At 43.4% G+C, this 25812-nt stretch overlaps 1 protein-coding gene across 2 annotated transcripts in view; it reads right to left on the reverse strand.

Annotated features, from left to right (window-relative positions):
- The window catches only part of FILIP1 (filamin A interacting protein 1), a 173563-nt gene extending 147988 nt beyond the window's left edge, over nt 1–25575 (reverse strand). For both annotated transcript variants that reach the window (XM_066604661.1, XM_066604645.1), the window contains exon 1: nt 25261–25575. The gene's annotated coding sequence lies outside the window, so the exon portion shown is untranslated. The remainder of the gene's footprint in view (nt 1–25260) is intronic.
- Nucleotides 25576–25812: the final 237 nt, after the last annotated feature.

The following is a 25812-nucleotide window of genomic DNA, read 5'->3' on the forward strand; positions in this document are numbered from 1 at the left end:
ATATCTTCTGCTGGTTTTTCAAAGCCCTTGCACTGCTCTGTGTGGGTCTGTTCAGGCAGAGTACACTGTCACAGCTTGTGGCATTGTGCTCTGCAGCTCCCATAGTGATACATAGCCCGGAAATCTTCCGGGCTATGTTGCTATGAGCAGTGGAGCTCGTCCCCGGAAATTTTCCGGGCGTGCCACTCAAGGGGCTAGATGGAAAATCATCCAAGTAGAAGAGGACACAGTTCACACCAACACACAAGGGAATGGATAGCACATGGAAAAGGACTGTTAACACCACATGTCTGGCCACCAGCACAGGCACACACAACATGTCACTGATCACACCAATGGTCACTGAACAGGACTGTTTACCACCCATGTCCAGCCCCCTGCACAGACACACAAAGCATGTCACTGTTCACACCAATACACCCTGAACAGGATTGTTCACACCACATGTCCGGCAACCTGCACAGATACATAGAACACAGTGCTGTTCACACCTACAAAAAATCTACTTCTATGAAAAAACAAGGGTGTTGTGAGGGAACTGAGAAAACCGGCACCTTGTAGTCAGAGCGGCTGGTATTTATATGCAGCAGACCAGTAGTGAAGGATGGCTGGAGAACTCCACACTCAGCCAGCTCAAACATCCCACACCTGTGGCAATGTGTTCCCACAGAACTACAGGTTCTAACATTAAGGGCTCATGTCCACGGGCAAAATATGATTTAAGATCCGCAGCGGATCTCCCGCATGCGGATCCGCATCCCATAGGGATGCATTGACCACCCGCGGGTAGATAAATACCCGCGGATCGTCAATAAAAGGGATTTAAAAAAAAATGGAGCATGGAAAAATCTGGACCATGCTCCATTTTCGTGCGGGTCTCCCGCGGGGACGGCTCCCGCGGGCTTCAATTGAAGCCTATGGAAGCCGTCCGGATCAACGGGAGACCTAAAATAGGAATTTAAAGTATTTACCATCCGTAGCGGACCGGGAAGGTCTCCTCTTCCTCACGGCCGCATCTTCCTTGCTTCGGCTCGGCGGATGTGCCCGGCGCATGCGCGCGGCACGTCGACGACGTGCCGGCGACGTGCCGCTGGCATCAGGAATTCATCCGCCGGCCGAAAATGAAGATCCGGCCGTGAGGAACAGCTGACCTTCCCCGCCCGCGCCGGATAGGTAAATGCTTTTAAATTGTTATTTTCGGCGCTCATGTCCGCGGGGCAGGAGGGACCCGCTGCAGATTCTACATTGAGAATCTGCAGCGGATCTGATTTTCCCCGTGGACATGAGGCCTAAGTCATCGAAATTAAAGAAAAAAAAAAATGCAAAAATTCTTTAAAAATATGCCTCCCCCCTTTCCTTCCCCCCCCCCTCCTCACCATCCACTCCCCCCCCCCCCCCCAAGTGTGACTGGCCCATCCTCTCTCTGCCCTTTCTATCCCTCTCTTTTCCCCTTTAGAAACAGTGTTATGTGCATTGTATTTTTGAGTATATTTCCTTTGATAATACATTACTGCGATATGCTATAATTCCAAATGCTAGACCTATTTCTCTTGGAAATATATCTCTAAATGTATACCTTGTTTGTAACCTAGCACATTCTCAATAAAAAAAACTATTGAATTAAAAAAAAAAAAAAAATTGGATTTATACAACAGGTCATTTTCTGATGGCACATTCCATTTAAGGAGGATAGAGATGAGCGAGCGTACTCGGAAAAGCACTACTCGCTCGAGTAATTGGCTTTATCCGAGTATCGCTGTGCTCGTCCCTGAAGATTCGGGTGCCGGCACGGAGCGGGGAGCTGCAGGGGAGAGCGGGGAGGAACGGAGGGGAGATCTTTCTCTCCCTCGCTCCCGCCCGCTCTCCCCTGCTCCCCGCTGCGACTCACCTGTCAGCCGCAGCGGCACCCGAATCTTCAGGGACGAGCACAGCGATACTCGGATAAAGCACATTACTCGAGCGAGTAGTGCTTTTCCGAGTATGCTTGCTCATCTCTAAAGGAGGAGCAATCAACAGGTCTTAGATTATACTGGAACATTAGTTAGTTTGTTTTTTTACAACAGCCAGAAGGGACCTTGCAGGGGCATAGCTATAGGGCTGCATTCACACAGGCGAGAGCAAGTCGGGCCTGATTATCATCACATGGAAACCGGCGACCGCACATCTGCATGTTCTATTCTCATAGAAAATAGAGGATGCTGAGATTTTTCTGGCTTGCAGCATCGCTGCGAAAGAAAAATCGCCCATATAAATACACATTACAAGTAATATGTTGCACTTTCCTGTGAGTTTTGTGCATCTTGCAATGAACAAAACTTGTATGATATTCTCGTCTGTGTGAATGTACCCTAAAGGACTGCAGAGGTTTTACCAACACCTGACTCCAGCATAATAAGTCACATATGTTAGGGCTTAGACTCTTCTAGCTATGTTCTGAGCCCTGTAGTGCAGTAAGATAACATGACCATGAAATGATTAGCACTGTTATTTATCTCCATTTCACACATGATCCCACTACACCTCAAATCATTTATTGCACTGAATCTATGGGATTATTTTCATGCACAGATCTCATAAATGGAAATAATTCATAATTATTGCTCCCATAGGACATCCAATCTAGTTTATTTAATGATATCCACATGGACTTTAATGTTACATTACCCATGAGGCAAGAGTAAATAGCAGTAAATATTCCATGTATTGCTGATAATTCTGTTAGTACCAGATGCAAACACACAGCCAGGTACATTACATGGTACATTCCGTCCAGAACAAGAACCTGGCTGAGTGTCCAACTGTGTGATGAAAAGCAGCAACCAGACTCTTCAGTGTTACTTTATATTATACATTCTTTTTACTACCCATTTGATGGGCAACATTAGCAATAATAACAATACTTTTTCATTTACATGCTAAAATGAATCATAAATCAACACATTACGTAAACCATTTTAATAACCTATCAGACACTTAAAGTTTATTGACACGTAAATCTTTCTTTGTTCAAATCAGATCATTCTCAATGCATTTACATTTTTGAATATGATTACCCCTCTATTTCTACACACTTATGCATGCATAACATGATATACAAAACCATAACATTACACCACCGAAACAATACAATTACTAATAACTATATTTAAGCAAATTATAACCACCCCCCACCCCCACCCCAAAATATATAGACACACACAGGGAAAAAAAAACTTCTCCACCTCCAAATCCCATTAACTTTTCTACAATACCTCACTGCAACCAGCGCTCAATATAAACTATCCATTATATATATCAGAGCATCTTCCCCAAATTTCCTCCAACTTAGTAAAACAGCCTCTTTTTTTATATGCCACACTTCCAAGAGATATAACTTCCCATATCTTTGCAACAAAATCTCCTAATTTCGGGGAGCCAGGCTGCATCCAATGGGCAGTAATCTGCTTTTGCACCTGACACAATGCTCTCTGAATTCCCAAAAGAGTATGCCAATCAAGCCCAACAACAATACCCAATGTACAAATTCTGGGATTAAGGCCAATATTGACAAATTGTGGTACTTTTTCTTAATTATCTCTAATACCCCATTCCAAAATGTACACAATTTTATACAATTCCAGACCATATGCATTAAATTTGCACCATGCATGTAACATTTTAGACAGCCTAAGTTTAATTTAATACCCACGTTAAACAGTTTTAATGGAGTATGATAAACTCTATGCACTAAATACAATTGTGATACTTGTTGACTTGCAGATAGAGATATCATTGGAATCATACGCAAGACTACAGTTCATTTAACTTCCCTAATATGGCCTAAAATTTTTTCCCATTTTTCTTTTACCTTTATTGGGAATTGCTATAAATAGTAAAAAAGCATCTGTCTATATAAATAACATATCACACCCTGCGTAGCTCCAGAACATCCAAGAAAACTTAGCAAAGGGTGTTGAACCATAAAACACACATACTGGAGCTGAGCCGCAAATGCATGTTGTAATTGAAGGAACTGGAAAGAAATAACTACAGGGAACATTGTCAAGTTCTCTAAATTGTTCAAAACTCTAAAAATGTACTTGTTCCAAAAAGTGGAAATTCCTCCAACTTACAAAAACTCTAGTGATTTAGGGTTACTTCAGTGACAGGGGGAGAATATAGTAAACCCATCTAATTGCAAAATCTGCTTGCATTTATTCCATAATTAAATTATTAAAATAATTGTTGGATGCAGTCCCTTTCATCTTTCTCACATACCGTTATAGGTGGCTACAATCTATCATTTTAGAAACTAATCTACAATTTAATCCTACCCCATTTCTTTCTCCCCACCCCTTCAACTGTTGCAATTGGGATGCCAAAAAAATCTATCCAAATATTTGGAATTGCTAACCCTCCAGACTGTTTATCCCTTTGAAGGGTCTCCAAATTAAATCTAGCAGATTTCTTATTCCATAAAAAAAATCATAAATATTGTATTAAGTCTAATAAGATGTCCTCTGTCAATTATCATCGACAATGGGAGATGATTGGAGACCTTGACCTTATCCTCAAACCTTCATACCAATGGAAGCAAATTGGTATAAATGTAGGCTTGAGGGCGTGGCCAGCGCATGGCGGAGTGAGGACGCTTCCCTGAGGGCTCCCGCGGCACCCACCTGAATCCAGACCCCAGACACCGGCAAAACCGCCAGAAACCCGCAGAAAAAGCGATGGGCAGACGCAGGACAGAGGCAGCAGCAGAGGACAACAGCGGTGGAACGCTGGAGCGCTTCCTAAGCACCCCACGCCCGGTCCCAGCCAGATCCAAGACGGCGCCGGAGCGCCACGTGCAGGAGACGCCGGCGGCTCAGACAGGAGCGGCGATCACCCCAGCGGCAGCCAGCAGCTCAGCGGAGGCAGAGGGACCCCCCTCACAGAGTCTCCAAACCTCCAGAAACGGCGCCAGCAGCAGCCCCAAGACTTCTGCCAGCGCCCAGGGAAGGGCTCATGTGAGTAACAGCAGCAGCTCTGCTACACCACAGCCTCACACACACCCCCCTCCACACGACCAGCAGGGACTTGCATCAGATGGGAGTTGTAGTCCTCCCTGTGACACGCATCAATCTCCCCCAGACCATCCAAAAATGACTTTAAAAAAAGGCAGAAGGGTACTGCCAGCCATGTCCCCGTGCGACACAGGGGAAGATGCATGGAAAACTCACATTATGGAAATCCCTACTAGAGACGAACTGAGTGCCCTATTCTCTAGATTTGAAGCCTCTAACAAGCAAACCTTAGAGGCCATCCACACAGAAGTACACCAAATAGGTCACAGGCTGCATCAAGTGGAGGGGGTGCAGGAAGAGACGGCAGCCATCTTGGAGTCTCACAGACGAGCAATACAAACCCAGGCAGACCAGATCGCCACTCTCACCATGCACTTAGACGACTTAGAGAATAGAAATCGGAGGAATAACTCAACGCATTAGAGGCCTCCCGGAGGAAGTGGAAGGGAACCAACTAGAACCGTGGGCGCAAAACCTTTTTATGCGTTTGCTAGACAGATCACCTGAACGCCCTGTCGAGATAGACAGGATCCATAGAGCACTGGGCCCTAGATCGACCGACCCCAACCGCCCACGGGACATTATATGCAGGATACACTTTTTCCGTGATAAAGATATAATAATCCGCAAAGCGAGGGAACAAACAGAACTCTTATCATACAAAGGCAAAACTATCATCATTTTACAGGATCTTGCTCGCCACACCTTACAGCTAAGAAAAGCTCTGGGCCCCCTCCTGGCGGCACTCAAAGAGAAGGGGATACAATATCGCTGGGGATTCCCGTTTTCTTTATCGGCCAAAAAAGATGGTAGATCAGCAGTGTTCCGTTCACTAGGCGACCTGCCCAAATTTCTAGGAACACTTGAGTTACCATTAATTGCTCTGCCTGATTGGCCTACGGCTCCCAACTTGCTCACACAAACCACATAGGAGCAGTGGCAGACAACACAATCTCAGAGGCGGAGAGAGAGTCGCAAAGGAGGAGACCGCACGACTTGAAAAAAGATTTTAAAAGGGTTCCGCGATACGGAACACTTGTAGGACGTCCACGTGCACGACCGGACGGGCTTGGTCTCAGGCCAATCCGTCCGGAGGCGTAATTCTCTGCCAGACTTGGAGGGTTTGGCCCTTAGAGGGCAAGAAGTTCAAAGTTTGTGGGGTGTCGGTGTTTGGGGTTCAATGTTTTAATTATCAGAGACCTCATTGAGGTCACATCGTTATATATTTGTTGGGTGGGTGCGGCCCGAAGGGGGCCTCCACTCCCTTGTTGCGCTTCCACTCTCTCTACCGGGTGACAAGTTGCTCAAAGGAGTGCGACATCTGGCGATTCGCTGGAGTCTAGGTTTCACCACGTTATGGCTGCTATAGGCAGTCCACTTCTAATTCTATCTTTCTCTTCTTTGTTCTCTTCTTCCACCCCCCTAGTTCTCCCCTCTCCCTACCCTAAGTCTGTCCGACCACTGAAGTACGCCCCATGGAAACCACCTGATGGCTAACCTCACGGTTGGCTCCTTCAACGTGAGGGGCCTAAACAAGCCAGCCAAAAGGGGGCAGATTTTAGATCACCTACACAAACAAGGCATAATGATTGCACTAATCCAAGAGACCCATTTCGAAGAAGGACGCATACCCAGCTGCAGACATTGCCACTATACGGCGTGGTATCATTGCCCTCACCCACAGAAAAAAGCGGGAGGCACTTCTATAGCCTTCCACAAACAGCTGCCACACAGGCTTCTGTCATTGGAGGCCGACCCTGAGGGGCGCTATCTATTTGTAAAAATTCAGCTGGGCGAGGAGACCTTTACCATCGCTAACGTTTATTTTCCCAACCAGTCACAGGTCCGCTTCGGGATCCGAGTGTTGGGGGCCTTGGCGTCCTTCGCGGATGGCTCTGCTATAATTCTAGGAGGCGACTTCAATGTGGCCATGAACCCCAGCCTCGACTCGACAGGGGGTAAGTCCAGTATTTCACCCACAGCGACACGTAGACTAGTGAGAGAACTGACGAACCTACGGTTAGTAGACATGTGGCGCTTACTACACCCAAAAGTTAGGGACTACAGTTATCACTCACCAGTACATAACAGTTACCACCGCCTGGACTACTTGTTCATTTCACACAAACTTTTAGATAGGAATCCTAAGTGCTCCATAGGGGCATTCTTGTGGTCGGACCATGCTCCGGTCTGGGGATCCTTAGACTGGGGTCACAGAGATAGAACAAACAATAGTTGGAGGCTAAACGACAACCTCCTAAACGACGGAGCTTGCCTACAAGAGATCCAACAGGCAATAGAACAATTTAAAATAGATCACGCAGCAGACGACACATCAGCCCCAATCAAATGGGAAGCACTCAAGTGCGTGTTACGGGGTATTTTTATTTCCCATGGGGCACGCCTAAAAAAAAACAGAAGCAGAACACTGGAGAAACTAGTTGCTGAATTGGGTCTCTTGGAGTCAACCAACAAAACAGCCCCATCGGACGTGAGAACAGCGGAGATCTCTGATGTCCGCGGCCAGATTCTACAAATACTGGACCAAGCCTTGCTCTGTCAAAGAGACAGAGCAAAGGGGAGTTTCTATGAGTACGGAAATAAATGCAGCAGGGGACTAGCCAGGGCCCTCAACCCAAAATCCCCACAGACATACATCTTTTCCATCCAATCACGTAATGGGGTACAAGTACACACCAACACAGAAATCTTAGACAGCTTCCACTCCTACTACCATAACCTATATAATCTACAGAATGACAACATGAGAGCAACTGACGAGGCAGCAACATTACAAGACACTTACTTAACACAGCATAGCCCTAAACGCATCCCTGAGGCGGATCGGTATTCACTAGAAGAAGACTTCTCCCTAGGGGAATTAACTGACACAGTCAAGACCCTCAAAATAGGCAAGAGCCCCGGGCCTGACGGCTTCACGCCGCGCTTCTTTAAAATGTGTGGAGAAGCAATAGCCCCGATAATGCTAGATGCCTTTAACACCGTTTCGCGCGAGTGCCCATTCCCCCCACAGGCCCTACAAGCTACCATAACAGTCATCCCTAAACCTGGAAAAGACCCCCTGGCCTGTGGCAGCTACAGGCCTATTTCATTGCTAAACATCGATACCAAGATCTACTCTAGTATGTTAGCGGCCCGTCTGAGACCTCTCATCCCCATGCTGATAGACAGAGACCAGGTGGGATTTGTCCCCGGGAGGGAGGCAGGGGATAACACAATCAGAACTCTGGCAATGGTGTCCAGGGCACGCCACTCTGGGGACCCACTGTGCCTGCTATCCGTAGATGCCGAGAAAGCATTTGACAGGGTGAATTGGAGGTTTCTAGAAGCGGCTCTGCGGATGGTAGGCATAGGCCCACGCTTCTTGGACAGGGTTTTGGCACTATACAGGGACCCTGTGGCTAGGGTACGGGTCAACGGGCGGCTGTCCCAACCAATCAAGATTAACAATGGCACCAGACAGGGGTGTCCCCTGTCTCCCTTCCTCTACATATTAGTGATGGAGACATTGGCAGGGGCGCTGAGAGCCAACCACGACATACAGGGGGTTAAGGTGGGCAGAACAGAACACAAAGTCGCGCTATATGCAGATGACCTCCTGGTGTATATTACCAACCCTAGAGTAGCTCTCCCATGCATACTGAAGGAATTTGAATTATTTGGTAGGTTGTCTAACTTTAAAGTCAACCTCAGTAAGTCAGAGATATTGAATGTAACACTGGCTGAGAAAGAGACGGAGTCACTGCGGCTAGCATTTCCCTTTGCATGGAGAGAGGATGGAATTAGGTACCTGGGGACGGTTATCACGGCGAACCCCGACAAGCTTTTTGAAAAAAACTACATACCACTGATCGCGGCCCTCGAGAAGGACCTAGACAAATGGAAGTCGCTTCCACTGTCCTGGTTTGGGAGAATAAATACAGTTAAAATGAATTCCCTCCCCAGGTTCCTATACATCTTTCAAACAGTACCCATAAAATTAACAGGAGCATTTCTCACTCGGATTCGACGGTTAGTCATGAGATTTATATGGGGTAACCATAGACCCAGGAGGAACTGGAGAGCCCTCTCCAGCCCCAAGACAAGCGGCGGGATGGGAACTCCTAATTTCTCCCTGTACCATAGAGCAGCCCTAACCAAATGCGTACTCGACCTGCTTCATAGCAGAGGGCGCAAAAGATGGGCAGAAGCTGAACACGACGCAACGCCGACCGGGGTACAAGGGTGCATTTGGATTCCGGGAAAGGGTGGACACAGAGACCTGGGTATGTCGCCTTTCATAGAAAACCTGCTTAGCACCTGGATCGGCCCTGCTGGTAAATCAGGACTGATCACCTCCCCGGGCCCGCTCACCCCCCTGGTGGGTAACCCAGGTGCACCAACGTTCTCAGGGGGCTCCCCATTGATAGTGGGAACGGCAGACTCGGTCCCCAGAATTCGAGACATTATGGCAGGCACGAGACTAAAGACCCTTCAGGAGATCCTAGATGGGAGGGGCGCCCGGGCCGGAGCATGGTACCAATATCTACGGTTATGTCACTATGTGAGGTCGTTGGGTAGCTTACAACAACTAGGGAAGACAATTACAACCTTTGAGAAGATCTGTCTGTCAAATCCAGACCCACCAATAACCATTTCCTCTATTTATAAACTACTACTAGAGAAGGACACGTCAGGTGGGAATAGGAAGCTAGAAATGACATGGGAAAAAGAACTGGGGACAGATTTATCAGTGCAAGACTGGGAGAAGGCCTACGCCCTGACCCATAAATCAAATATCTCTAGCAGACTACAGGAACTGAACTATAAGATCCTGACCCGATGGTACAGGACCCCAGCGGGATTGGCCAAAATATACCCCCAACACTCGGATCTTTGCTGGAGGTGTCTCCGCGAACCAGGGACCTTTGTCCACATATGGTGGTCTTGCACACACATTCAACCACTATGGCGCGAGGTGGAGGCTTTATACTTGGTTACTTGTAGAGGCTCGACCAGGTTTACTCCCGAGCTGGCGTTGCTCTCTATGTTCCCGGGGTCACTGTCCGGCACAAAAAGCTCCCTATTGCGTTTTTTCATATTAGCAGTTAGGCAGATCATCCCTAGAAAGTGGAAATCCACAACGCCTCCAACACGAGTAATGTGGTTGGAAGCTATGGACAACTTAAAACAAATGGAGGAACTGTGCGCTAAAGACGAGTTACGTTATTCTAAATTCTATAATACCTGGGCGGTGTGGTTGCAGTTTCGGGTCTCACCCGGTTTGGAGGCATGGCTACGTGACGGCACTACCGCTACTTAGCCGGCATGGACTCTCCTACCAATAAGGCCAACTTGCCCCACCTAACGGAGGAACTGGACCGCGGGGTGTGCTCAGACCGGACAGACTTCCCTAACCTTACCATTTACCCTTCCCCTTCACCCACTCTTGTTTTCTTTCCTCTACTTCTTCTTCGCTTCTGGACTCTTTCACCTTCTAAAAGTCCAGATACTTTCAAGTTCATCCATAAATCACCCAAACAACGGGATGTTTGATGATCAAGCCTCAGGGGAAGGTGATTTATGATTTACGATTTGCTATGTTATGTTTTGTTCGTTTAAAAACCTGCACGGGGCCGGTCAGCTGTAGAATGTGCTGAAAGATAAGATGATGACTATGACTGCAAAATGTTCATTTCTATGCCTGTACCGTACTTCCTGATGCAGCTAATAATAATAATAATAAAATACTTTTGAACCATAAATGTAGGCTTGATGCTTAGAATATACCGCAACTCCCAAATATTTGAATTACTTAATTATTTGTAATTGTGTATGTTCCAATGAATGGTCCACTCGCAGGGAACCTAAGGGAAGAATTACAGATTTCCCCCAATTAATAGTGAGATCCAACATCTTAGCAGATATATCAAAAATGGACATAATAGGACTCATTGATCTACTCATATCCCCCATATACAACAGCAAATCATCTCCATACTGCAACCCAACTATATAGGGTGATTGTCTTATGAAACCAGCCAGGTGCTCAGTTACAAAGGCAAACAGAAGAGGGATCAGGGGATACCCCTGACTTGTTACCCTCTCCCAAACCATCTGTCCTAAAATATGATCCTTTACCCTAATTTTTGCCCCTGGCATTGAATAGAGCAGTTTAACCCATGCCATAAATTTCTTATCGAAATCCATCCAATGAAAAACAGCCCATAAAAAATTCCTTTGGCAGCGTTGAGTGAAAAAACAGCCCTGATCCCACAAACCTTGATGATCCACCTGAAGATTAAATTAAAGTATAACTTTTTAAATTAATAGCAGCTGATTTGTTTGGCATTAAGCCAGATCGATCTTCATGAATTAGATGAGTCATTACTAAAAGTAATCTCTTCGCAGGTACCTTCACCAAAATTTTAACATCAGTGATCAACAGAGATATTGGGCAATAGGAATTAGGAAGAGACAAATCCTTTCCCAGTTTAGGAATTTTAAGACAATCATTTCATCTCTCATTGATGTTGTAAGTATTCCTTCATGCAATAATTCATTAAACGCTATCATGAAGTGTAGCAGGAGCATATCCTGGCAATGCTGAAAAAATTCATTTGGAAGACCATCCAACCCAGGCCACTTTTCATTATGAAGTGCTGTTACTGCATCCCTTAACTTATTCTGTGTCAAAAGAGCCTCTAGTATCCCTCTCTGATCATCAGACAAAAATGGCAATTGTATCCAAGCCAAGTATTGATAAAGATCTTCACAATCCACAATTAACCCAATTAACCTAAAAGCATAGAGATTTTTAAAATATAGAAAAAAATGCAAATAATTATCAGGCCTTGTCAATGCTGCAACAGAAGATGATGATTCCTGAGCTTTAATTATAGAAGCCAAAAAATGACCCCCTGCTTCTCCTTCCTCAAAGATTTTCTACTTCATAAAAAAAAAAATATTTTTTGCAACACCTCTCAGATGATTCACAAGTTGAGACTGTGCCTCTTTTCAAGTAATTTTTGCATTATTAGTGAAAGAATATATATACGCTTGCTCTGCATCTAAATCTCGTCGTTGAAGGGCCCTAATGACATCCCGAGATTTAGACTTATCAAAACTAATCCTTTGTATATAATAACCACATATTAAAGCCTTCACAACATCCCACACTATTGGCACTGAGAAAAAGCCAATATAAATTTAAAAAAATTCCAACAGAACCTCCTGTATTCTAGCATTACCATCAAGCTGGTTCAACCATAAGGGATTTAACCTTCAAACTGTATCCAAGCCAAATCCCACACCATTCAGAATCAAGACAAATAGACTGGAGAGAGATCAAACAGTTCGTGGTAGATATTCCACTCTACGAAATTAAGGAAGCATAGATGGAGTACCTATCGGAAGATCTATTCTAGAAAGTGTATCATGAGAACTGGAATAACAAGAGCAGTGTTGAACTTCTGGATTTTTCAACCTCCACAGATCACATAAACCTAATTTAGGCGTGCAAGAGTACTTGGGGAAAGAGAAGCCACAAAAGGCCTTTATTAAATCTATCCAAACAGGGATTCAGACAATTATTAAAATCGCCCACATTTAACATAGGAACACCAGAGGATATAGCCACAAATTCTATCACTTTCTTAATACATTCGCTGGAATACAGAGAGGGATATATAATGCCACCAAGAAATATTTCATTTTGCTCAATAATACATTTAAGACAAACAAATCTTCCCATAGAATCTATAAAACAGAACTCACACTTAAAACAGATATTTGTATGAATCAGTACACTTCACATGAATAACTGAAGTACACAGAATGAAAAAAATGTACCCATACTGAATGATAAAGCAAGTGTACAGGTTCTCCTGTTAAGTTTGCTTCTAATAGATAAACGATAGCTTAGTTTTATCCCCCATATCCACACATTCCATGAAATTATATTAGCCTCTTGAACCATGGTACATGATGTTCATTATGTAGGCTTTACATATATAATTTAAGATTCCAGTGGTGTTGCATGGAAGAGGAGGAAAAAGAAAGAGAAGGGGGGAAAATAACACCCTGCCACACCCAACCCCATACACACATACCCAAATTCCCTAGGGCTTTAATCGCCTAAGCATAGTGATAATGGTAAAAAAAAAATTCTAATATCACAGTAACATCACTAATACTGAGGAGTAGTTCACAGGAACATCCCACCCATCCAACAAGTTCTCTCATTTCATGTGGTCAAATACTGTACCAATAATCCACTAATAAAAATGACTACTTATTACTATTATATAAATATTTTTTTATGTTTATTAATCCCGATGGCAGCATCCATAGAACTATCCCCAAAAAGTCTCCCCCTGCATCACAATTCACAATTGTGCCGGATACAAAATAGCATAAGGCAGCTGTAAACCCTGTAATCTTCTATTAACATCTTGAAACTGCATCTGTTTTTTGCATGTCCACTGAATAATCTGGAAGGACAGCTATTCGGTAACCGTCCATAGTTATCTCTTTCATTTCTCTTGCTTTCTTTAAAATAATGTTCCAATCTTTATAGTGCAGGAGGTTTATCAGATCCGTTCTCGGCCTGGCACGGGGTGAAGATAGTTTAGCAGAAACTCTATGAGTCCTTTCCGCAGCAAAGAAAGATGACAATAGTTGATTTCAGCAATTTCTCCTTAGATGATCTGCTATTGCAAAACAAGGATAAACTGCTCATGTCTTCTAATTGTATCCTGCATGGGAACATTTTTTCATTACCACATGTCTCTGCTTTAGACAATCTTTCAGTAACTTTTTGGAAATCGTATCTTATAAATCTGAAAATATCTTCTTTCAGGCTACCAACCTGAGCAGAGAGGGAGGCCAAAACAGTATTGCTGTTAGTCACAGCTAGAAAAACATTGTGTAGAGTAGGTTCATTTTGTGTGTCATTTTGCATATCCACACCATTAGCTTGTGCTGAATTGGCCTGCATAATAGTATTCGTAGAGGCAGATGAAGCATATAAAACAGGGCCATGGGCCATGATCACTTCACTCAACATTTGATATTGCCTCCAATATTGCACAAGCAGCCTCATGGTGCAAAGTAGTTGCATTAGCATTTGCAGGTGCCAGCGCCTGATAATGATCATGAAGCGCACATGCACTGCCGACTTCTTTCCTACTTATCATTGCAACTCGGTTAAACAACAGACAGCCCTCACAACAGACTAGTCTCTGCTATCACAGCTCATCCACTTCTCCGCTCCCCCACAACAGAGACCATGGTGCAGCAGAACCAAATGCCCAGGGACCCGCAAGGCAGCCAGCATAGCGGAGTCAAAAACACAACCTCAGAAGAAAAAAAACAAGCTAGGAAGCTAGCATAGTAGGTGGGAGCTCTCCTGATGCGTTGCCACTGCTCACATCACGCTCTAGGCGTACCATACCGACGTGTAGGTCTACTGTGTAAATAACATACAAATAAAATCTGTTAACAATTAGATATTCCCCACAGGTTCAGTTGTTTATTGATGGACTGTTTTAGACTCGGACTCCAAAGCCACCTCTGGGCAAAACGGTCATGGTAAAATTGCAATGTCAAGGCTTCCCTATGTAGGGGAAAGTTGGACTTCTTTTGATCATCGATCATTAGGAGACATCATCAACTTTTTATTGAGGCTGCACATCAAAAATTATGTTTAGGAAGTCCTCATTCTCTAAATTCTTTATTTTGTAGGAACAGCTATATTACAATGACTGACTACCATTCTTCTATTCATGAATAGGACTGAGGTTGATGATACTCAAGTCCAATGTACATCATTGGAAATTAATTAGGCCCTATTTATATGAAGCGTGATTGGGAGTCAACACCCCCACAACAGCCATGATCAGCGCTACCTGCACACTCTGGCTGAAAAAGGTAAACGTATGTGTAAAAGCAGTATAGAAACACAGCATTAACTTCTGTAAAGGCTAATATATTCTTCTACATTAAGATGTTTATTCCTGTCAAAACATCCTCATAAGAGATCAAAGGCTTTTCCCTCACAAGTGTAATTTTACCAATACATGGTATTTAGAATGAAGTCATTCTGATAAACACCTCATCTACTTGGTCATATTTGCAAATACACACATCCCTTGGCACCTGTTTTAAAATGTTTCCTTTTCACTTATCTTGCAGCAGAACGATAAGGAATGTGGAAGTTCAAACCGATTACAGTAGCTGCACGGAAAACTGGATAATGCTTTCTTGCCTTGCACACTACATAATAACACAATTGTCAGTGCAGGGTTCTGAAGAAGTATAAACTATATCCCAGTGGATCGATATCCCCCAGAAATCCAAAGAAATCTGGTATCATAGCAATAAGTAAGACACACCCTTGGATAGTGATTGTCTATTGGAATTAAAGAGTACTATTATTTCATAACACTATTAAAGATATGATATTATGTTATGACTTGGAGAATGTAATACAATTAGGCCTCTTTCACATGGGCGACAATGATAAAGGCACTAGAAAATTGCAGCGATATTGTATATTGCATCTATGTTCTGTGCGATATCGCGATTTTGTGTCGTTACAAAGTCACGCAACTTTATAACGCTCTTTTGCCGGGATTTTCAATGGAGCTTAAAATATAAGCACTACCCAAAAAATAAGCCCTGCCTGCATTAAAAAACAAAAGCGAAAAAACAATTCATCACCTAACAGGCGCAGTCCGCTCTGCTGCACTTCTCCGCAGCTCCGGCACACTTGTTTGTAGATTTCAGTCAACGCTTCCTGGTCAGAGGTTCAAAAACCCTACCTCCAGGAAGTGCTGGCTAGGATTGGTACTTGAGCACCGCGGCTCAGCCAATCACTACAGCATCTGATGAACCAATCACAGCCATTCAATGCGATGCACAACAGTGATTCACTGAGCTGCAGTGTTCGAGAACCAATCAGAGCCAGTACTTCCTGAAGGCAGGGTTTTTGAACTACTGACCAGGAAACATTGGAAAACTACAAGCAAGTGTGCTCGGAACCTGTAAGGAGAAGTGTGGCAGAGCAGACAGCACCTGTTAGGTGATGTATTCTCTTTTTTTATGAAAATAGGATTTATTTTTGAGCTCAAACAGTAGGATTCCCTACTGTATAAGTTGCATCGCACTGCGTGAAAACCACGATTTCGTGCGATGCGATGCAACACAAAGAAAAGCTTCATAGGGAAACATGGGCTACAAAACATCGCAAATCATGGCTATATAGAGCATGCAGCGATTTTGTATGCTCGCAATGTAGAAGCCTACAAAACATAGGTAATGTGAAAGAACCCTTTGGAAAGCATGGGCTTCACATATACATGCGATTTGTAGCACTGTTGCATCGCGAGAAAATCGCACGATTTTGTCGGCCGTGTAAAACCAGCCTTACACTCTGTCAAAAAAAAATCCAGCCCCTAGAAGAAGTTGTAGTTTTGGTCCAAAACTCAGCATTCAGTTACACCTCAGGCAAATATGCAAATGATTAGAGTTGTGACATTAGGTGAACAGTATTGCCACTCAAGGCCCCAAAAAGTATCCTTGACCTACAAAAGGCTCTCAGAGGCTCCTTGTGTGTAGTGGATCTCTTGTTCCGCTTGAGTAGAGCTTGTTGACCATTAGACATGCCTCTATTACACAATCAAAGAGATTTCACCAGCTAACTTTAACAAAGTTTGAAAGGGCGCACATTATTGGAACGTGAGAAGTTCACTGAATTGCCCGCCACCTGGGCTTTTCTGGCCAGACTGTTAGGAGGCGTTGGGACCAGTATTTGTGCGAGGACATGCACACAAGGTGACCGAAACTGACATGTGGCGCGGAATTTAATTCTGCAGCATGTGAATTCTTTTCTTTTTTCCGCAGTGGCCTTTCTCCTCTCTATGAGGAGAGAAAGCTGCAGTGGAACACCGACGGAGAAACCGCTCGCATTTTTTCGGTGCGGCCATTCTGCGAGAATTCCTCTGAAATTCTGTCCCCTGTGTCCCCGCCTAAGGGTGACTACCCACTACAGTTTTTTTTCACTGCGAAATTCGCAGCATTTTTTTTCCTGCAGGGGTCTATGGGACTTGTAATGTTAAAATCGCGATTTTAGCATTACAAGTCCCATAGCCTCCTACAGAAAAAAAGGTAAAATATTTTTTACTGTGACACAAACAATGAGACAAAAAAATAAATCAGAGAGCTAATGTGCATAACTTTTCCAGACCTGAAAAGTCAATATTGTGTTTAGCCACCTTTTGCTGCAATTACAGATGCAGGTCTCTTGGGGTATGTCTCTATTAGCTTAGCACATCCAGACACTCATTCTCACAGTTAAATAGGTTGTGTTGGTGTACAGCAGTCTTCTCGTCATGCCACAGACTCTAAATTGGATTGAGGTGTGGGTTTTGACTATGCCATATGAAGACATTAAAATGTTTCCTCCCTCCCTTTGCAAAAATGATAAATCTTTTATTTATCCATCGACGTTGCTGTATGAGGGCTTGTTTTTTTGCGGGACAAGTTGTATTGCTCAATGGTACTATTTAATGTAACATGTAATGTACTGAAAAGCTTTAAGAATATTCTAAGTGGATTTAAAATGAGAAAAAAAACTAAATTCCGCCAACTTTGGGTGAGTCTTATTTCTATGGCGTACACACTGCAAGAAAAATGACATAACTTTATTCCATGGGTCAGTATGATTACTGTGATACCAAATTTATATAGTTTTTTTTTTGTTGTTGTTGCATTACTTTTATTTTTTTTAGAGATGTTTAATTTTTAAAAATTATTTTTTGCTGCCATCTTCCAAACGCCATCAATTTTTTATTTTTCCGTCGACATAGTTGTGCGAGCACTCATTTTTTTGCGGGACGCCCTATAGTTTCTATTGCTACTATTTTCAAGTACATGCAATTTTTTGATCGCTATTTATTACATTTTTTCTTAGAGACGGGGTGAAAAAAAAAGGGCAGTTCTGGCGTTGTTTATTTATTTCTAATAACGTTCACCATGTGGCATAAATAATGTGTTACTTTGATAGATCAGTCTTTTATGGATGTAGCGATACTAAATATGTATTTTTGTTTTATTGTTTAGATTTTTTTATTATAAATATGGCAAAAGGGTTTGTTTATAAACTTTTATTACCTTTAATTTTTTTAAATATTTAATAATACTTTTTTAAACTTATTTTTACTTTTCTTTTTAGTTTCCGGAGAGGGCAAGAACTTACGATGCTTTAATTGCTCCTGCAGTATGATGTAAGGCCATAGCATTACCTTATATCACAATCTGACAGACAATCTGTCATGCTTGATAGGCAACCTGCAATGACAGCCCTGGGGGAGTTTCAGAAGGCCCCTGGCTGCCATGGCAACTGCACGGCAACCCATGGTCTTATCGCACGGGTTCAGTGTAGGACCCCCAAACATTGACAATGGCATTTAAAGGCTTAACAGCTCTGATGAGCGACACGGCTTGCCAAAGCTGTTGTGGGCGGGTGTTGGCTGTATGATACAGCCGGCACCTGCCTTGTATGGAGCAGGATTGACCCGCGATCTCCCTCCATACATACCCCGAACCCTGTAATGGTAAGGGGTTAAAGAGCACCTAGTTTTCTGACAACTGCTCATTTAGTAGCTTGCGTTTCCCATCAATCTTGCAATATACTTTCATAATTTTTTTATATTTTTTGCAGCTTCCCTGGACTCACACAATCTCCACCCTCAGATCTGACAGCGCTACTGAACACTAACAGATTGTATATGGTATTGCTCACATCATGTGCAACTTGAAAGTCACATCCAATTTTCTAATGCAAATAAAAATGTTGGTGTCACAAAAAGTGTCTGATGTCAGTGAAATCTGGAGTTTATTGCAGAGGCATTTATTAATGCAATTAAACCCAGTTTTTTGCAGGGCATTAATAGATCTGTCTCACTGTCCTTTAAGATATAGTTATCCATTTCTTACCACTTAAACAGCTGTTCCTTGGATCAACACTACTAATTTTGAGACTAGTACATTGAGTAACTATGTTCTTCCCTACCAAGAGGCCTTCATTAAAAAACTTCCATAGGTTTAGTAATAAGCTAAAAGAGCAACAGAAAGTCTCTAACATGTATTAAAGTTTGGTTCCTAAATAATGATCTTCAAAACAAGACTGAGGGGGATATTCCAATATCCGAGCGATGTGCCATCAATATCATGAGGCAACCCATTAAATGTAAAGTCCCACACAGTGTTTGTTGTGTGTCTATGGTACATCCCAGATGCTGCCCCAATGTGGCTTACAAAAGAATCATGTGCTTGCTGACTGCTTGTTGTTAATGGCAGAATGCATTTCCTAAAACCATGTGGCCATCAAAAATGAGCAGTCAGTAGCCAATTAAATCAGTTGTGAACCATATCCCAGACATATCTCAGTCGCACAACAGATACTGTGAGGGGCCCTACCCTGAAGCTTCATACAACTCAGTGTGTTATAATAAATGTGTAACAATGTATCTAGTCTGGACAATCCTGTTAAACTAATGTCATAAGTAGCACAAATCTTCTCTTGTCCTACTATTTTTCTACAATGTATCAGTTTGGCTAAAATGTATCAGCTTGGAATGCAGGTTGTTTAGAACAGATTTCTCAACTCCAGTTGAAGTGTGACTGCAGTTCATCCAAAAACTGTGCCAAACAGCCTGTCGGCACGCTCCTTAACTGATGTTTGATGAGTTTTTAAGAGATGCTATCCTGGAGTCGCTCAAGGAAAATAGCCGTATAACTCCATTTCAGTGTGGGTGCATGAGAGATCACTCCTGTCAAACCAACCTGATCAGCTTCTTCAAGGAGGTAAGTTCTAGACTGCACCGGGGAGAGTCATTGAATACATTTTGTGTATCTGGACTTTTCCAAAGCATTTGATTGTATACTACATAAAAGGTTGGTATATAAAAGGAGAATGTTCGGTCTGGGCAAGAATGTGTGTAAGTGGGTAAGTAACTGGTCAGTGATAGAAAGCAGAGGGGGTTATAAATGGTACATACTCTGATTGAGTCACTCTTACTAGTGGGGTACTACAGGGGGCAGTATTAGAGGGGTCATTGTTATAGTGGGGTACCACAGGGGGCAGTATTGGGGCCTATTCTTTTTAATTATGTGTAGAAGGATTGCACAGTAAACTATTAATATTTGGGCTTGGGCAGAAAAGTGGCAAATGAGGTTTAAAACTGATAAATGTAAAGTTATGGACATGGGCAGAGAAAATACATGTCACTATTACACACTAAATGGGAAACCACTGGGTAACACTGACATGGGAAATGACTTGAGGATTTTAGCTAACTGTAAACTTAACTGGAGCAACCAGTGTCAGGCATCTGCTAAGGCAAATAGGGTGCATACAAAGAGGTCTAGGGGCACATGATGGGAACATTGTTCTTCCTCTTTAGGCCTTAGTCAGACGGGCGTTTTTTTGCGCGATTTGCGCATGCGCATGCGTCCGGCGATTTTTTAAAACCATTGCTTTGCAATGGTATCGGACACATGAGCGCTTTTTATGCGCTCGTCCGATAAATTATAGGACAGAAATCGCAGAGCGCACCTATCTGCGATCTGTGATTCCTGTTCTCTTCTCTATATGCGCTCAATGGGGCCGGCGGCAGCAGCGCCGACCCCATTGAGAACATATAGAAGACAAATCATTCTTCTCTGCCACAGCTGTAACAGCTGTGGCAGAGAAGAACGATGTTTGCCCATTGAATGCAATGGAGCCGGCAATACAGCCGCCTCCATTGAAAGCAATGGGCTGCCGGCGTGCGCGGGATGAATTGTTGGGAAGGGCTTAAATATATAAGCCCTTCCCTGCAATTCATCCAGAAAAGTGTTAAAATAAAATATATATATATACTCACCTGCTCCCGGCAGTCGGAGTTCCTGTAGTGGGTGTGAGTCAGACCTGCCCCCTGATTGGCTCAGCGCTGAGCCAATCAGAGGCAAGTCTCACTCACACCCCCTTCACACCCACTGCAGGCCGGCCGCTCTGAACTCCGGCTGCCGGGAGCAGGTGAGTATGTATATATTTTTTATTTTAACACTTTTCTGGATGAATTGCAGGGAAGGGCTTATATATTTAAGCCCTTCCCGACAATTCATCCCACACTCGCCCGCAGCGCATTGCTTTCAATGGAGTCGGCTGTATTGCCGGCTCCATTGAATGCAATGCGCTGGACAGCTCCAGCCCCTTTCTAATGAAACGCAGCTAGGAGCAGATTTTCGGGCGATTTTCGGGCACCGGTCACGCGATTTGCGGATGCGCATCCGTCATGCGATCCGCAAATCGCGCAAAAAAACGCCCGTCTGACTAAGGCCTTACAAGTCACTGGTCAGACCACACATGGAATATTGTGTACAGTTTTAGGCACCGGTACTCAGGAAGGGCATATCAATTCTTGAGTGGGTACAAAGAGAGGCAACTAAAGTAATAAATAGAATGGACAGACTTCAATACCCAGAGAGGTTATCAAAATTGGGATTATTTACATTAGAAAAAATACATCTGAGGGGCGACCTAATGACTATGTATAAATATATCAAGGGTCAATAATACAGAGATCTCTCCCATCATCTACCGTATTTACACTCAGGGCTGTGACTGTAACAAGGGGGTGTCCTCTACTTTTAGGAAAAAGAAGGTTTCTACACAGACACAGAATGATTAAACAGCTCCTCTGACTGATATATGTGGACTGCTTCAGATGCTGTGGGGAATTTGGCACAGAATGAAGTAGAGGGGGATGCTCATAGCCAACTAGTGCTAACTCACTGATGTGTGCCTGGGAGGATAAGGAGGTGGTGGTACTTGAAGCATGTTGTGTCATCCACGGTGACGTACCAGAGAATGCTTGGGTCACAGTGGCAGCTGAAGCTGATGTGTCAAGCTGGTAACCTTCTATTTAGAGGAAACTTCTGACACTGACAGAACATCCACCCCGCACAAGGAGAATGCACTCCACTCCTAGCTGTGTCATCCACTCTATGACCTATTCTGCATGCTGCAGTTATAGCGCACGGGCAGAACCACTTTTAAAGAATGGCAGCAGGCTTACCTCGTCTCCTGCAGAACATGGAGCTGTTGCTTCACCAGAAGCTAGGGGCATAACTATAGAGGATGCAGGGGATGCGGTTGCACCCGGGCCCAGGAGCCTTAGGGGGCTCATAAGGCCTCTCTTCTCCATATAGGAAGCCCAGTACTATGAATAAAGCATTACAGTTGGGGGCCCTGTTACAGGTTTTGCATTGGGGCCCAGAAGCTTCACGTTACGCCTCTGCTAGAAGCTGCTTGAAGTGCCAACTTGACCCATCCTCTACCATATCCACCACCACCGACACGTCCCCCACTCCTTGCTCTCTTCATGCTTCCTTTTTTTAAAACTCACTTTACTACTTTTTTTTTTTCCATTTACTGTTTAATGTAGTTTTAGGAAACTTCTCAGCTAACTTTTGTATCCCGCCCCCTTATCGCACTCCCCATCATGTGAATTCACAGGCATATTCATGTCAAAACAGTCTTGCATCACTTCAGGGAAGCAGTGATAAGCAGAGTTTGTCACATTGTTTTCAATGGGAGACCCCGCATTGCATGTACCTAGCACATGGTGCCATGCTGCTGCCGGCCACATGGAAAACAATGGGCAGTGCAAAACAAGAGCACGTATAAGATAGAACATGCTGCGATTTGTTTCCAACATAGCATTGCATCACAGTGCCATGCAGGAAAACATCACTCATGTTTATGACCCAATGTGCATTTGCTGTTTCCCTGTTTAGGATTCTTTTTGTTTTATATACCGGCATGGTATGTGAGAACAGAAGGCCACACAGCATAGATTGTATATTGCAAACTACCCCTCTTGCTAGTTGTGTAAGACCTGAAAATAATTGTTAGTGGCCGAACCGTGACTTTGAACAATGTCTGAGGCCACTGACACACACTATGTGTATTTCTTGTTTCCCTCTTTGCGATTCCTTTGGTTTCATATCAACAAAAATCCATTGCCAATTAAATAGGCCACAATCCCTGGGCAGAACGATATGATATGAAGGTCACGCAGTATAGATCATATATTGTGAACTGTCCCTGTTTTACACAGTGTAATTTAATACACCTTAACCCACTGCTAGCTGCGTAGGGCCTGCAAAAAAATTAGCAGAGGCCGGACTCGCTTACGTTGAACAACATCTGAGGCCACAAACAGAACTGCAATATTCTCCATACTAAAGCAGCAGAAATATACCCTCTCCCAATGTACAGACCAAGTTTTGTATAGGCATATAAACGTGACGCAACTTATTTTTCTGGTCCGTCCAATATAACCCTGTTTATCTTCTCACCCAGCAGTAATATATATATATATATTATATTTAGAATATCTGTCCTAAAACAGACCACATTTTATACAGGCATATAAACATGATGAAGCATTTCTTTGATCCCTCCAATATATCCCCCGTATACAAGCTTTCACACCAGCAGCAATACATCCTCTGTAGAATATCTGTCCCTAAGAACAGATCACATTTTATACAGACACATCAACAGTTTCTCTGTCCTGTGCTTATCTGTAAAATGGCTGCTAGTTACACTGTGCCTATGTTATATATGGTTAGGTCATGTGATGCAGGCATCCAATGAATCTGCTGCCCATATACAAGTTAGAGACACATTTGGTGACATCATCAAGGCACCCTGGTCGCTGATTGTCTACACTCTGATCGCTGTAGCAGGCATTTTGGAAATTCGATTTTTGAGCAATTTTTGCCAAAAATTGGGTCAAACTTACCTGAATCGATTATAGAAAGTATAATAGAAAGTTTTTTTTTTCAATTCACTCCTGGTTTTGGCTTAAAAATATTGATGCAAAATACTGATCAAAATACTACGGTGTGAATGAGACCTTATATTTAGACTATGTTCGCATGTAGAAAGTCCACTGCAGATTTTGGTGCATGTACGTGTTAAAATTATTTATCAAAGTACACATATAACAGATGGATTTCCCCCTTCATTCGAAATTACACTTAAAATCCACAGCATTTATTCCCATGCTACAGACTTAGAATCTGCACTGCAGGTTATTTCACACTGGATTTTTTTTCCAAAATCTGTGAATGGAATTTCTTGTAATTTCCTGCATAGCAGTTAAGCAATCGGCATATTACATTGAGCTATGCAGTTTCTGCAGCTCCTGAGTTATGGCCCATTTACATGGGATGATAACGTTCAGAATCGTTGAATTTCCTATGGTAGCGTGGGAATTTGAGCAATAATTGTCCCGAGTAAATGGGCAACTGAACAAAAGCTGTTCAGTCGCTCAGATTCTGTATGCAGAAAGCTGAATGATGCGCTGTTCAGTCTAAACAGCAGTCATTCAGTTCGGAACGACTATCTGCTAAAGTGAATGGAGGCGGGTGGGGGAGAAGCTCCCTGGCCCCTTCCACCTCCAAGCTGGTAGTGCTGTGAGCAATGCCAGTGATAATTGCTCCTGTGTAACAGCGTAGGAGTGAGCATCACTGGGACGAGCTTCCGGTCATCTCTTGCCAGACAGCTAGTCCCGTGTAAAAGGGGCATTACAGAAACAATGTAGCTCACTGTGCTACACTGTTTGCACAATCCCCATTGACTTCTATGGAAGTTACAAAAACAGAGTAGCAAAGCCGATTCAGCTGTTTCTGTAAGTCCCAACTACTTCTAGTCGTTCAGCCCAGCCGAGGCCGGAGGAGCCATTGCTAGAGATAGATGCAGGTTCCAGGGTTGGGACCTATCAGAATTTCATGACATATCCTGTGGATATGCTATTATAGTCTCAGATGAAACACCCTTTCAATCATGATCGATAAAACAAACATATGTTCCCTCGCTTCCACTACTTCTTCAGATTGTGAATTGCTGTATTCCTATTTTATGTTGTTAAATTCTTGTATATTGTATACACATATTATTTATTTACAGTATTCTATTATTTACCACAGAAAACAAGTAGAAACACACCAATTTTCTTATTAAAACATGCAAAGTAATATATTCTAGTCGCTATATAATATCCAAATATTCATGTTCCCATTCTAATGTATATAAACGGACAAAGCAATTATCTAAATGACTGATTATGGCGTTCTGTAAAACCTTTTGCCTTACCTGTCTGTACGGTGATGTACCAGAAAATGCCTGGGCCACAGTGGCAGCTGATGCTGATGTGTCAAGCTGGTGTCCTTCTATTTAGAGGAACCCTCTGACATTGACAGAACATCCACCCCGCACAAGGAGAATGCACTCCACTCCTAGCTGTTGTGGACTTACTGGTAGTATACAGATAGCTCAGTCATAGAAAGAGGAGGTCACACGCTCCCACCCAGAGAGTTGGTTGAAGGGTTTTTTTTTTGCCTTTTCCCTTGGACTGTTGCTAGGTGTTGTTGGGGTTTGGCAGTGAAGATCTGAGATAGTGTTTCCTCTCCTTTGGTCTCCTGAAGCTCTGTTAGAGACTATGTGGAGCAGCTTCTGCTGTGCTATATATAACTGGTGCTCTCAGCCAGTCAGCCTTGTCAACAGCTGAGAAGTCTGGAGCATTCTTGCTGCTGTTGTAAAGCAGCTACAAGTTATCAGTGGACTCCCTGAGATTACTGTCCCGTGAGCTCACCGCCAGACAACAAGCAACTATTATTATAACCAAAGCACAATCACCTTATCTCT

This window comes from Eleutherodactylus coqui, chromosome 1, assembly GCF_035609145.1.
Source record: "Eleutherodactylus coqui strain aEleCoq1 chromosome 1, aEleCoq1.hap1, whole genome shotgun sequence".
Classification (NCBI taxonomy): Eukaryota; Metazoa; Chordata; class Amphibia; order Anura; family Eleutherodactylidae; genus Eleutherodactylus; species Eleutherodactylus coqui.